General features: G+C 48.3%; 1 long non-coding RNA gene across 1 annotated transcript; it reads right to left on the minus strand.

Moving 5' to 3' along the window:
• Nucleotides 1-828: 828 nt before the first annotated feature.
• On the minus strand, nucleotides 829-9,456 carry LOC140000487 (uncharacterized). Its single transcript, XR_011805541.1, has 2 exons — nucleotides 9,303-9,456; nucleotides 829-1,949 (listed from the first exon to the last, which is right to left on the minus strand). It is a non-coding gene; the product is annotated as an uncharacterized lncRNA (long non-coding RNA).
• Nucleotides 9,457-13,009: the final 3,553 nt, after the last annotated feature.

The following is a 13,009-nucleotide window of genomic DNA, read 5'->3' on the forward strand; positions in this document are numbered from 1 at the left end:
ACAGATGTTACAGGTGTTACAGGTGTTACAGGTGTTACAGGTGCGCAGCCTAGAAATAAAACTCGTTAAAAGTTCATCATAAACCAGAGTTTAACATACAAACTAATTGTCAGTATAAAACATAATACAGTGAGTATTAACAGAACAATAACAGGGTGAAGCATCTTGTTGAAGACTCCCTTGGCAGCTGGCAACCATCCAAACAAAGTGTCCCACCAACGGTGTCTCTCATCTCTCTTTACTCTTTCCATCACTCGATGTATTTCTTGTGTATCATGATGGACAGTAATCAGTCGTGTCCATTTTCTCGTACTTGTGTCATCATCTGCTTCAGGTCCTCATGTACCAGCAATTTCTTCACCAAGGTAAGGTTCATTCCTATAGGAGTAGGCAGCAGTTCATGAAGCAGAATATAATTAGATGCAATAAGTTGATAAGAAGAGACAGGAACTGAGTATTTAAAATCACATCCTAGAATTTTGGTAAAATTGCAAACACAAACATTAGAGTGATTACTGGTATCTACCACTGTATTATCTACAACTATAGAATCACAATGAGTTCTCATGCAAACGCAACCTTTCCCAATATATACAAGTACAGTTTCAAGGGTTTCATTAGGATGTATCTCAAAGTGGCAAATATTTTGCTCAGTGTCAAGAGAAATGTCTTGAGATTCCAGCGTGTTACTTTCACAGATGAAACCTTTTTGTTCATGCACAATACATGCATTTACATCAATTGTTTGCCACTTTCCTCCCTTTTGATGGGCCCATACTTTACGCTCTTTAGGATAAAGTATAGTTCCATTATGATTGAGTCCTAATGCAATGATTGGATATACATTGTATACAGTGGCATTACTTATAGTAAGTATAAAGGCAACAATTTTATCATTTTCTGCATAATGGGTAAAGTTGACTAATTGCCACCAAGCTTGAAATTCTTTTTCAAATTCTGAAGCATTATCCTAAATCAATTTTCAAATTTCAGTGGGCAAAGTTCCTCCTTCTCCCTCTCTAATAATAGCTGCTGCTACAGCTTGTATCCATAACTGCGCTTGGATGCAACTCAAGGCAAGGGAGGTATTGCCTTGGGCTTTTCCAAGGGCATTTACAATTAATTGATGATCATTTTCCTCAATTTGTTTCCAATGGGGCAAAACATCTGATAGAAGCCATTGATTTGCTCCTAAGGCCAATAAGGATTATTTTATTGGTTTTTCCAGTTTCCTTAGGTCATCTGTAGTAGCAGTTATTCTACTCATTAAGACCTCAGCATCAATGCTATTTAAGATACCTAATCCTGTCCCTAATAACCCAGTTGCATCCCATGGCACGCGCTGAGATTGTTTTGGAGAACGTCCATGTAACCATGCTAACCAGCCGGTGTAGGCAGTTCTCAGAAAGGTGGTACATTGTGAGTTAATTTCAGAGATACTAATGTGCAGCGCTAGCTCTACCCTTTTTAGGGACCAACTAGGGTTAAAGAGAATTTGTTGTTGTCCCACATTTTTAATTATGTAAGGACCTGTGTTGAAGATGGAAGGAGTTAGACCAATGGGAAGCTGAGTCGGTTCGTTTTCAATAATCTGCAGGGGCAGAGGCTTCTTATCCTTTGACCACGAATCCAGACATGGCTTGAAGTTCAGCCATTCTTAGAGAATTGTTCCAACTCCATTCATCTTTTGAAAATATTTTGTTTCCATGTAGAACTAAAGTAGAGAGATTTAGGTCCTTTCTGTTTTGAGATGTTCCAGTGACTGCTATACTGTGACAATACATGGTTAAATGCCATGGTGAAACACCTCAGCTCCAAGCACAGCCACAGTAGCTAAGTTTCCTTTAAGGTCTGTAATTGCGTCAAGGTCAGGGTAAAGCATAGCATCATTAATCCAAACTGTTGATTCGTCATCTTCCAGCTGTCCCTATACAGTTCGCTCAGGGTTCCTGTGAACACAAAAGAAAATAAAATATGCTCGGTTGTATTCAACCGGCAGGGTTAGAAAGAGGGTGAAATAGCAATCTTTGATTTCCCATGCATAGAAATATTTGGGAGTAGTTAGCACTATTGCTACTGTTAGAAACACAGAGGGCTTTCACTATCTCTGCCATGTTTGGAACTGTGGCATTCAAAGGTGTAGTGTTAGCATTTAACTGTCTGTAATCCACTGTAAAATGCCATTGCCTGGTTGGTTTCTTTACTGGCCACACTGGTGAATTGTAAGGTGAATTGGTCCTTTTAATAATGCCTCTTTTTTCCAATTCTGTTATCACCCCGTCAATCCCCATAAGTGCTGCTGCTGACAACAGATACTGCCCGATCATTAATGATTTTAGAGGGGATAGGGGTATGGATGTTTGTAACAGGCTCAGTCTCATGGTGCCTGAATCCCTTTGATGTGTCGCGAAACTCCACACAGTTCCATCAGGGAGTTTCCACATACAACCATGCAGTCTGTCAAATCCTAAAATATTAGTGTATGCAGCACCAACTAATACTTCTACCCTGGTTAATTTTTGTTCCTCTGGCAACCAGAGTGAAATTTTTACAGTGGGGCACTGTTTTTCCACACCATTGATTCCCGTGAATTTAACCCTGCATTGACCAGGTGTTATGCTCAGGGTTTGTGCTGTCTCATGTGTAATTACTGACATTTGGGTCCTGGTATCAATAAGAAAATTTACCAATATTTTTGGGGGTTCAACAGGAATAGCGATAATAGGGTCAGAGTGTTCATTAGAGAGCCATTGAATTGCTAATGCCCGCTGAGCAGGGTGGCTCATTGCCCTCCCCGGGGATAAGAGTTTTTTGCCGACACAACTCACCTCGTTCCCTATTAGGTTTCAACCTCTCTTTGAATTTGGGATATCTGGGATTTTTAGTGTGGATTTGGCGGACTCGCCGAGAGTGGTCTTGGGATTTAATACTGGATGAATTAATCCAGCCCATTCGGTGTCCGTACTTATCTATGTCTTGTACCAATTCACTCCAGGTGGGAATAGGGGAGTTAGGATTTCGCCTACAACCACTATCATCATCCCTACAAGCAGCTAGTATGTGATCTTGGGTGTTTGCTACAAACATCTTAAGACAATCAGGGAGTCCACAGATGAGGGGTTAACCGAACCGGATCAATAGGAGCTAACATCGGGAATTTCCTAAATTCATCTCTTTCATATATCGCTTGAATACAGGCTGCTTTCTGTACTGCTACAGCCAGGTCATCTCCTGGTGTGGTGGTTAAAAATACTCCAGGTCTCCAAAAGCCTCCTACCTCTTCCTTACACAACATCATTCGATCTCCTCCTTTAAGAGAAACTCGACACACATACTCAACTTCTGATTCCCCTGACCGCCTTGAGAACTTCTCCTGTATTTTAACCAACTCTGCTGGTGGCAACGGAATTGTTTGCACAGTAGTGCGGATTTCATCATTATCATCAATAGTAGTCTCAGTCTTAACCAAAGGTCTCAAGGAAATGGATTGGGGTTCAGAATCAGAAATCTCTTCAACACCATCATCACTGTCAGACCAGAAATCACTGTCCCAGCTTTCAGGTTCTACACTATGCAGCCCTCCACGAATCTGTTTGACCGGAGTGCAAGGCTGTACTTTGTTTAACAGATGACTAACCCTCTCCAGCAATTGTTTAAGATGATTATCCTCATGCACAAGTTTATCATTTTCACTCACAAGTTTGTCATTTTCATCCAAAAGTTTATCCACTCTGATTCCTAATGTTTTTCCCGTCTCCCTTTCAAAGGCCAATGATGACTTCAACACCTCAATCTCTGATTTCACAGAATCACACCGAATCACAGAATCTCTAGGTTGGAAGAGACCTCAAGATCATCGAGTCCAACCTCTAACCTAACACTAACAGTCCCCACTAAACCATACCCCTAAGTTCTACATCTAAACGTCTTTTGAAGACTTCCAGGGATGGTGACTCCACCACCTCCCTGGGCATCCCGTTCCAGTGCCTAACAACCCTTTCAGTAAAGAAATTCTTCCTAACATCTAACCTAAAACTCCCCTGGCGTAACTTTAGCCCATTCCCCCTCGTCCTGTCACCAGGCACATGGGAGAACAGGCCAACCCCCACCTCGCTACAGCCTCCTTTAATGTACTTATACAGAGCAATAAGGTCACCCCTGAGCCTCCTCTTCTCTAGGCTGAACAAGCCCAGCTCCTTCAGCCGCTCCTCATAGGACTTGTTCTCCAGGCCCCTCACCAGCTTCGTCGCCCTTCTTTGGACCCGCTCAAGCACCTCGATGTCCTTCTTGGAGCGAGGGGCCCAAAACTGAACACAGTACTCGAGGTGCGGCCTCACCAGAGCCAAGTACAGGGGGACGATCACCTCCCTAGCCCTGCTGGTCACACTGTTTCTGATACAAGCCAGGATGCCATTGGCCTTCTTGGCCACCTGAGCACACTGCTGCCTCATATTCAGCCGACTGTCCACCATCACTCCCAGGTCCTTCTCTGCCTGGCAGCTCTCCAACCATTCATCTCCCAGCCTGTAGCTCTGCTTGGGGTTATTGCGCCCCAGGTGCAGGACCTGGCACTTGGCCTTGTTGAACTTCATGCAGTTGACCTCAGCCCATCGGTGCAGCCTATCCAGATCCTCCTGCAGAGCCTTCCTACCCTCGAGCAGATCGACACACGCATCTAACTTGGTGTCATCTGCAAACTTACTGAGGGTGCACTCAATGCCCTCGTCCAGATCATTGATGAAGATATTAAAGAGGACCGGCCCCAGCACCGAGCCCTGGGGGACGCCACTAGTGACTGGGCTCCAACTGGACTTGGCTCCATTTACCACAACTCTTTGGGCCCGGCTATCCACCCAGTTTCTAACCCAATGAAGCGTGCGCCAGTCCAAGCCAAGAGCAGCCAGTTTCTTGAGGAGAATGCTGTGGGAGACGGTGTCAAAAGCCTTGCTGAAGTCAAGGTAGACCACATCCACAGCCTTTCCCTCATCCACCCAGCGCGTCACTTTGTCACTTTGTCTGCCCTCCGGCCCTTCTTGTAGATGGGCGTCATGTTTGCTAGCCGCCAGTCAGCTGGGACCTCCCCCGATAGCCAGGACTGCTGATAAATGATGGTTAGGGGCTTGGCCAGCTCCTCTGCCAGTTCTCTCAGTACCCTTGGGTGGATCCCATCCGGCCCCATCGACTTGTGCACATTCAAGTGCCGTACCAGGTCACCAACCAGTTCTTCGTGGATAGTGAGGGCCACATCCTGCTCCCCGTCCCCTTCCACCAGTTCTGGGTACTGGGTATCCAGAGAGCAACCGGTATTGCTGCTAAAGACTGAGGCAAAGAAGGCATTCAGCACCTCCGCCTTTTCCTCATCTCTTGTAACTAAGTTTCCCCCCGCATCCAGGAAAGGATGGAGATTCTCCCTAGTCCTCCTTTTTGTGTTGATGTATTTATAAAAGCGTTTTTTGTTATCTTTAACAGCAGTAGCCAGATTGAGCTCCAGATGAGCTTTGGCCTTCCTAATCTTGTCCCTGCACAGCCTCGCTACATCCTTATAGTCCTCCCTAGTGGCCTGCCCAATTTTCCAAAGATTATAAACCCTCTTTTTTCTCCTAAGCTCAAGCCACAATTCTCTGTTGAGCCAGGCTGGTCTTCTTCCCCGCTGGCTCATCTTTGGGCGCATGGGAATAGACTGCTCCTGTGCCATTAGGATTTGCCTCTTAAAGAGCGCCCAGCCTTTCTGGACCCCTCTGCCCTTCAGAACCGCCTCCCATGGGACTCCACCAACTAGTGTCCTGAGCAGCCCAAAGTCAGCCCTCCGAAAGTCCAGTACAGTGGTTTTACTGGTTCCCTTCCTGGCCTCGCCAAGAATAGTGAACTCCACCATTTCGTGGTCACTCTGCCCAAGACTGCTCCCGACAATCACATCCTCCACCAGTCCTTCTCTGTTTGTGAAGAGAAGGTCTAGCAGGGCACCACCGCTGGTAGGTTCACTAATCAGCTGCGTCAGGAAGCTATCTTCCACACTCTCCAGAAACCTCCTAGACTGCTTTCTCTGGGCTGTGTTGTGCTTCCAGGATATGTCAGGGAAGTTGAAGTCCCTCACGAGTACAAGCGCTGACGATTTCGCAACTTCTGTCAGCTGCCTGTAGAACTCCTCATCCGTCTCCTCATCCTGGTTCGACGGTCTGTAGCAGACCCCGACCAGGACACTAGCCTTGTTGTCCCTGCCGATCCTAACCCAAAGGGACTCGACCTTGTCATTCCTAGCCTCGAGTTCTACAACATCGAAAGACTCTCTAATATAGAGAGCCACACCGCCACCCCTTCTGTGCTGCCTGTCCCTTCTGAAGAGCCTATAGCCAGGCATCGCAGCACTCCAGTCATGAGACTGGTCCCACCACGTTTCCGTGATGGCAACCAAGTCGTAGCCTGCCCGCTGCACGATGGCTTCCAGCTCCTCCTATTTGTTACCCATGCTGCGTGCATTGGTGTAGATGCACTTCAGCTGGGCCTTTACCTTATCCTCCGGCCTTGCCATTGCTCCTCCTGGCACAGCCCCAACAGTCCTTGCTTCAGCCCCATCCCCCTTCTTACCTAGTCTAAAGCCCTATCATTGAGCCCTGCCAGCTCCTGGCCCAGGATCCTTTTTCCCCTAAAGGATAGGGACCCGTCTACAGCCATCAGACCAGGTGCTGAGTAAACTGCCCCATGGTCAAAAAACCCAAGATTTCTGCGTAGGCACCAGCCCCGGAGCCACGTGTTTAACAGGTGGGCTTTCCTTGTCCTCTCCGTACCCCTCCCTGTCAACGTAGGGATGGACGAAAACACTACCTGCACTCCTGCTCCGTCCACTAACCGTCCCAGCCCCCTAAAGTCTCTTTTGATAGCCTTCAGGCTTCTGTCATCAATTTCATCACTGCCCGCCTGGACTATCAGGAGAGGATAATAATCAGAGGGGCGTACCAGGTTGGGGAGCTTCCTGGCAACGTCCCTGACCCTGGCCCCAGGGAGGCAGCAGACTTCCCTACGGGTAGGGTCAGGCCGACAAATAGGGCCCTCTGTCCCCCTAAGGATAGAGTCTCCCATGACAATCACCCTTCTTTCTTTCTTGGTGGAGGCAGTCCTGATGCGTGGAGTCGACCTCCTCGCCCTAGGCATCCTCCTGGGAACACTTTCTATCTCTTCCTCAGTTGGTGGTCTCTCAATCTCCAGGGCCTCAAACCTGTTTCGTAAGGGCACCTGGGAAGGTGGGGCCGGAAGGGGAGGGCATTGCCTGCCCTGTCGCGCAGGGACCTGTCTCCACTCCTCCTCAACTCCCAGATCCCCTCCCTCTGCCCGACGGCGACAGGGCAGGGGGTCCACCCCCGTTTGGGGTGTCTCACCCCGGTACCTCTCCTTGAGGCCCTGCAGGGAGTTGCTCCAGAAGTCTATCTCCCGCTCACACTCCCTGATGGCCCTCAGCCTCTCCACCTCCTCCTTGAGCTCTGCCACCATTTCAAAGCTGTATGTTCCGCATCAGAGATCAGTTTGGGAGCAGGAGTTTCCTTAGCTTTTTGCCGAGCACAAGACAAACAGGCTCCTAACACAGCACAAATCACACCTTTACCCTTTCTTTGACCAGTCTTTTGTGAAGCCTGACACTGCTCAATGCGCTCTACCACTTTCTCCTCATCTTTCCAAAACTTTTGGGAAAACTCCTTGTAGTGGGTTTACGTGGCAAGGTTTTGGTAGCAGGGAGCCATAGGGGTGGTTTCTGTGAGAAAGATCTAGAAGCTGCCCCATGTTTGGGAAGGGCCCCATTGTTTTCCAGATCTGAGCCAATAAGCCATGTTGTTTTGCGCCTCTGTGAGAGCATATTTAAGACAGGGAAAAAAACGCTGTGCCACACAGCAGCCGGGAGAGTCAAGGGAGTGTGAAAACAGCCTTGCAGGCGCCAAGGTCAGTGAAGAAGGAGGGGGAGAGGTGCTCCAGGCGCCGGAGAAGAAGTCCCCTGCGGCCTGTGGTGAGGACCTTGGTGAAGCAGGATGTCCCCCTGCAGCCCATGGAGCACCACGGCGGAGCAGGGTTCCACGCTGCAGCGTGTGGAGGAGACCACGGTGGAGCAGGTGGCCCTGCACCGATGGAGGCTGCCGCCTGTGGAAGACCCCTGCCGGAGCAGATTCTGGGCCACACCTGTAGCCCATGGAGAGGAGACCACGCAGGAGCAGGTGACCTGGCAGGAGCTGCTGCCCGTGGGGGAGCCAGGTTGGAGCAGTCTGCTCCTGAGGGATGGACCCCGTGCTACGGACCCATATCTGGAGCAGTTCTGGAAGAGCTGCTGCCTGTGGGAAGCCCACGCCGGATCAGTTCATCAAGGACTGTATCCCGTAGGTGGGACCCCACAGCACAGGGGACGAGAGTGACCGAGAAAGAGTGGCAGAGAAGAAGTGCTGTAGACTGACCATAACCCCCATTCCCCCGTTCCCCTGCGCCGCTCGGGGGGAGGAGGTGGAAGAGGGTGGATAGGGGGGAAGGTGCTTTTGGTTTCTTTCCTTTGTTTCTCACTTCTCTAGCTTGTTAGTAATGAGCAATAAATCTTACTATCTGTCTTCTTATGCTGAGTCTGGTTTGCCCGTTACAATAATTATTGCGTGATTTTCTCGTCCTTATCTCAATCCTTGAGCCCTTTTCACATATTTTCTCCCCATTCCTCTTTGAGGAGGGGGAGTGAGAGAGCGGCTGTGGTGGAGCTCGGCTGCCCACTCGAGCGGAACCACGACAGTCCTTCCCTGCCTGGGAAGGGGCACATTTGTATTTTTGCAGTAGTTTATCCATAGCAATCCTGCTGACTACACCAATTTTACTGTCGCGTTAAGGGGTTTAGCTGATTAACCGTTACGGGCCCGATCGGATTCAGAGTACTGAACCAGTCGGACGTTCACCAAAAACACATTAACTGTCTGGGGGTCCAGTCAGACATTCACCAAAAACGCATTAACCGTCTGGGGGTCTGGTTAGATTCAGAACACTGAACTATCACGGATAACCACCCTCACCCTAGTTGCACTTAATGAGAGCTATCACAATGCAATCAAGTACGGTTTATTACAGCAACAGATAATCAGGTTCTTTTGGATTGCCGATGATAGTGACTATCTGCAAAAGCAAGCTAGTATGCATGAAATATACAGGTATTATAGGTGTTAGAGGTGTTACAGATGTTATAGATGTTACAGGTGTTACAGGTGTTACAGGTGCGCAGCCTAGAAATAAAACTCGTTAAAAAGATCAAAGACTCTATAGAGATTTATAAGCAAGTATTCAGATCTCACCCAAAGGCGTCCCAATTGGGGGGAAGAGAGGCCCAGCCCGTCGACTGATCCCAGGAGTCAGGAGGTCCTAAGGATGTTGTATGTCCTCGGGATGGTATCTCCCCTGACGGTGGTATCTTCCCTGCCATCCCCTCTCTCTTGGGCCAATTTATATTATTTTCTGTCTTTTAGGTGGAGCTTGAGTGGCTCTAGTCAAGCATATCTTAGTTATGATTGGTGTAAAGTTTTCCCATCTCTGTTTAAAGTAATAGGCTCCGAGAAATTCAAAGCGCATGCTCAGTGAAGGGTGGTCGCACCTTGGAGGCAGGTAGCTTTTGGGATGGAGGTGTGTTTTGGTATTATAATGATATTATAATGAGCAAAAAGTACACTAGGGTACAGCATTTGTCAAAACATGACAGGTCTTTGGCTTAGGGTGGCAAAAAGTGCAGCTTTGTGCACAAGAACAATCGAGGCCCCACCTGATTACAGAGCCCAGCTGTGGTGTCTCCACTCCACTCTACGCTCCGTGCTGTTCCTTAGGGCTAGCACACCAAGTTTCCCCAGCGCGATAGCATCTAAGGTTGGGAGCCTAGGGAATAATGCAGTTATGCCCTACCCTGAATGCCTCTTCAATGCTGTACCTTTTCCTTAAAAATGTGAATGTTAGTTTTATTTTCCTAGTTACTTCAGGCAATTACACCACAACACGTCAGCCCCTGTAACAGATCCATAGCCTGTCCAAAGCCACTCCAAACACTGCAAAAGGCCCTGCAGGCACTCCAGCTCCTGAAGTGGGCCCAAAGTTAAACCAACCCCTGTGGCAGGCCCTGTCACTACTCCAAAACCTGCAATAGACCCTGCAGCCATTCCAACTAATCCCAAAATCCCTGCAGACAGAACAACTCCTGTGTTGGGCCCTGCAGACACTCCTGCCCCTGCAGCCACTCCTGCCCCTGCGATGAGCTCCATGGCTGGGCCAGAGAACCAACTTGTGCCAGTATCGGTTGCCTCTTCATGCAAGAGTAAACAATGGGTGTGAAAATCAGTTTTTCTTAAGAAAGGAAAGAAACTCCTACCCAGACAAGAAAGGGGGAAGAAGAAGATGAGGAAGATTTCCTCAAAGTTGTGCCATCATGGAAGCAGGAGGACAAAGAAGCAGAGGTCATATAAGCATCAGAAACCACCAATTCCTATCCTAGGATAAGCTACAAGATATGGGGACAGATTTCATCTATCATCTCGGTGAGCACATTGTCACTTGGCTGCACCAGTGCTCCAAGAAAGGGGTCAATAGCCTGGAATTAAAGGGCAGGGAAGCAAAGCTGCTGGGATCCCCGTCTAGGGAAAGACTGGCTGACAAAACAATTGGAAAAGGGGAAAAAAGAACTTACTCCTGTTAACATTAAGGAAAGGTCTCCCTTCAAGAAAAATCTTGTCAACCAGGCAAGTGGACCACCATGCAGAGGGGTATCCGGTACCTGAGGGAATTAGCCATGCTGAAGGTGATTAGTAGAAACCTAGACAATGAGCAGCTATCCAAAGATGCAGATGAAGTCATGTGCACATGACCCATGTGGCAGAAGTTTTTACAGAGCGCACCATCATCTTGTGCTAACTTGTTGGTAGTAATGAGCTGGAAAGACCAAGAGAAACCCATGGTGGATGAATTGGCTAGACAACTCTGGCATTACAAAGAAAGTCTCTGTTCTTCCCTATGGGCCTGCATCCTGTCTAGAGAGAAACTTTCCCAAGAGGTCCAAGAACTACAAGAGAATACATCTTCCTCCCCACCTGCACGAACCAATAGCTCAGCTATTAGGTGTAAGCATCCCTCTGCTCAATAAAGTTGATATAGTGGGTGCATACTACATGTCACCCTATGGTTTTGACTGTGTGACCATGAAGAGGCCATGAGAAAACAGGATGCAAAAATCTACCCTACCTCCACCCTAGAGGCATAGATGCATGAGGCACAAGGAAAAACATTGGCAAAAAGCGGTTCTTCTGAGAAAATTGCTGCTCCAGTTTCTAGTCAGCAGTCCTCCAAACTAGAGGTTGGACTTAGAGGTTGGACTCGATGATCTTGAGGTCTCTTCCAACCTAGAAATTCTGTGTGAAATAGAATAATGAATACCATGATCTAGAAAGGCCTGACCTCAAGCCAGAAGGAAGATGGGGGCAATTGGGTGTATTGGACTTTGAGCCTGGCACATCACACCCACAGAAGAATCAGGTTCTAGTGGACAGTGTACTGTAATGCCATCAAGCTACAAAGGGCCAGAACCCATTTGCATTTCTTGAATGACAGGGGGGTCCCAAGAGTTAACTGCATTAGAGGCTGAAGTGAGTCTAACTGTGTGGAAGAAGAGTGGCAAAATCACCCCACTGAGACTGGCCCAGATGCTCTGTGAATACTTGGCCTAGACTACTTCAGGAGCGGGTATTTCAAAGATACAAAAGTTTACTGGATGGACTCCGGACATAACTGCCTTGCAGACAGAGGATATCAAACATTTGTCCACCTTGCTCACTCTCTGTCCTGGTTTTAGCTAGGATAGAGTTGGTTTTCCTCCTAGTAGCTGGTAGGGTGCTATGTTCTGGATCTAGGAGAAGAATGTTGATAACACACTGATGCTTTGGTTGTTGCAGAGCAGTGCTTACACTGAGCCAAGGACTTTCCAGCTTCTCACTCTGTCCTGCTAGCAGGCAGGCTGGGAGTGCAGCAGGAGCTGGGAGGGGACAAACCCAGGACAGCTGATCCAAGCTGGCCAAAGTGGTATTCCGTCCCACCTGATGTCATGCTGAATAATATATAAGGGGTGGCTAGCCGGGGTGGTGGGGCTGGCTGCTCGGGGTTAGGCTGGGCATCTGTGAGTGGTGCGCAACTGCATTGTGCATCACTAGTTTCGTACACAGGATTAGTAGTAGTACTATTATCATCATTATTGTTGTTGTTGTTATTATTATTATTATTATTTTCCTGTCTTAATAAACTGTCTTTACTCACAGGCTTCAGTTTTCTCGTTTCTCTCCCCCATCCCAGAGAAGGAGGGAGGAGGGTGAGCAAACAGCTGTGTGGTGTTTAGCTGCCGGCTGGTTTAAACCACAACCCCCTATTTCATCGAAGTTTGCAGACACCCATCTCAGTACACCACCTTGCTCTTATCCCAGCATTTCCATCATTTCACCAATGTCTCATCAACCCTCACCAGCTGTTCCTTGAAACTCAAAACCAGGGTCTTATCACTTACTACAAATTGGGTGAGCTCTGGCAACACAGCAGTATACTCTGAGGGACAATTCTCACTCCTTGTGGCCAGAGACAACCTTCCAAGGTGCACTTTGTAGCAGTTTTTTTTTCTCTCCTGCTCTTTCCTACTATGAAAGAAAGCTCCATCAGGGTGGAAACCACTCCTAAAGCAGGCATCGCAACCCATCAGCCTTCTTGAGGCCTGTCAGCCAACCAGACAGAAGTCGCCTCACCAGCATCGTCCAAGCCATGGGCCTGCCGCTGGCCTTGCAGCTTCTTGGCTAGACACACACAAGCCTTGTGCCTGCTGCAGTCCAGTCATGGACTCAAGCAGAGGGGTCAGGACAATCCATATGTGGGCCTTCTTTCTGTCTGGGTCCTCCTGGGTATGGAGGCAGAGAGGATCCCACAGTCAGCATGCCAGCCAGGTGCCTTCTGCTGGCCTACCAGGGCTGCTGGCAGATGTCAGCCAAAA

Source organism: Anas platyrhynchos, chromosome 32, assembly GCF_047663525.1.
Source record: "Anas platyrhynchos isolate ZD024472 breed Pekin duck chromosome 32, IASCAAS_PekinDuck_T2T, whole genome shotgun sequence".
NCBI lineage: Eukaryota > Metazoa > Chordata > Aves > Anseriformes > Anatidae > Anas > Anas platyrhynchos.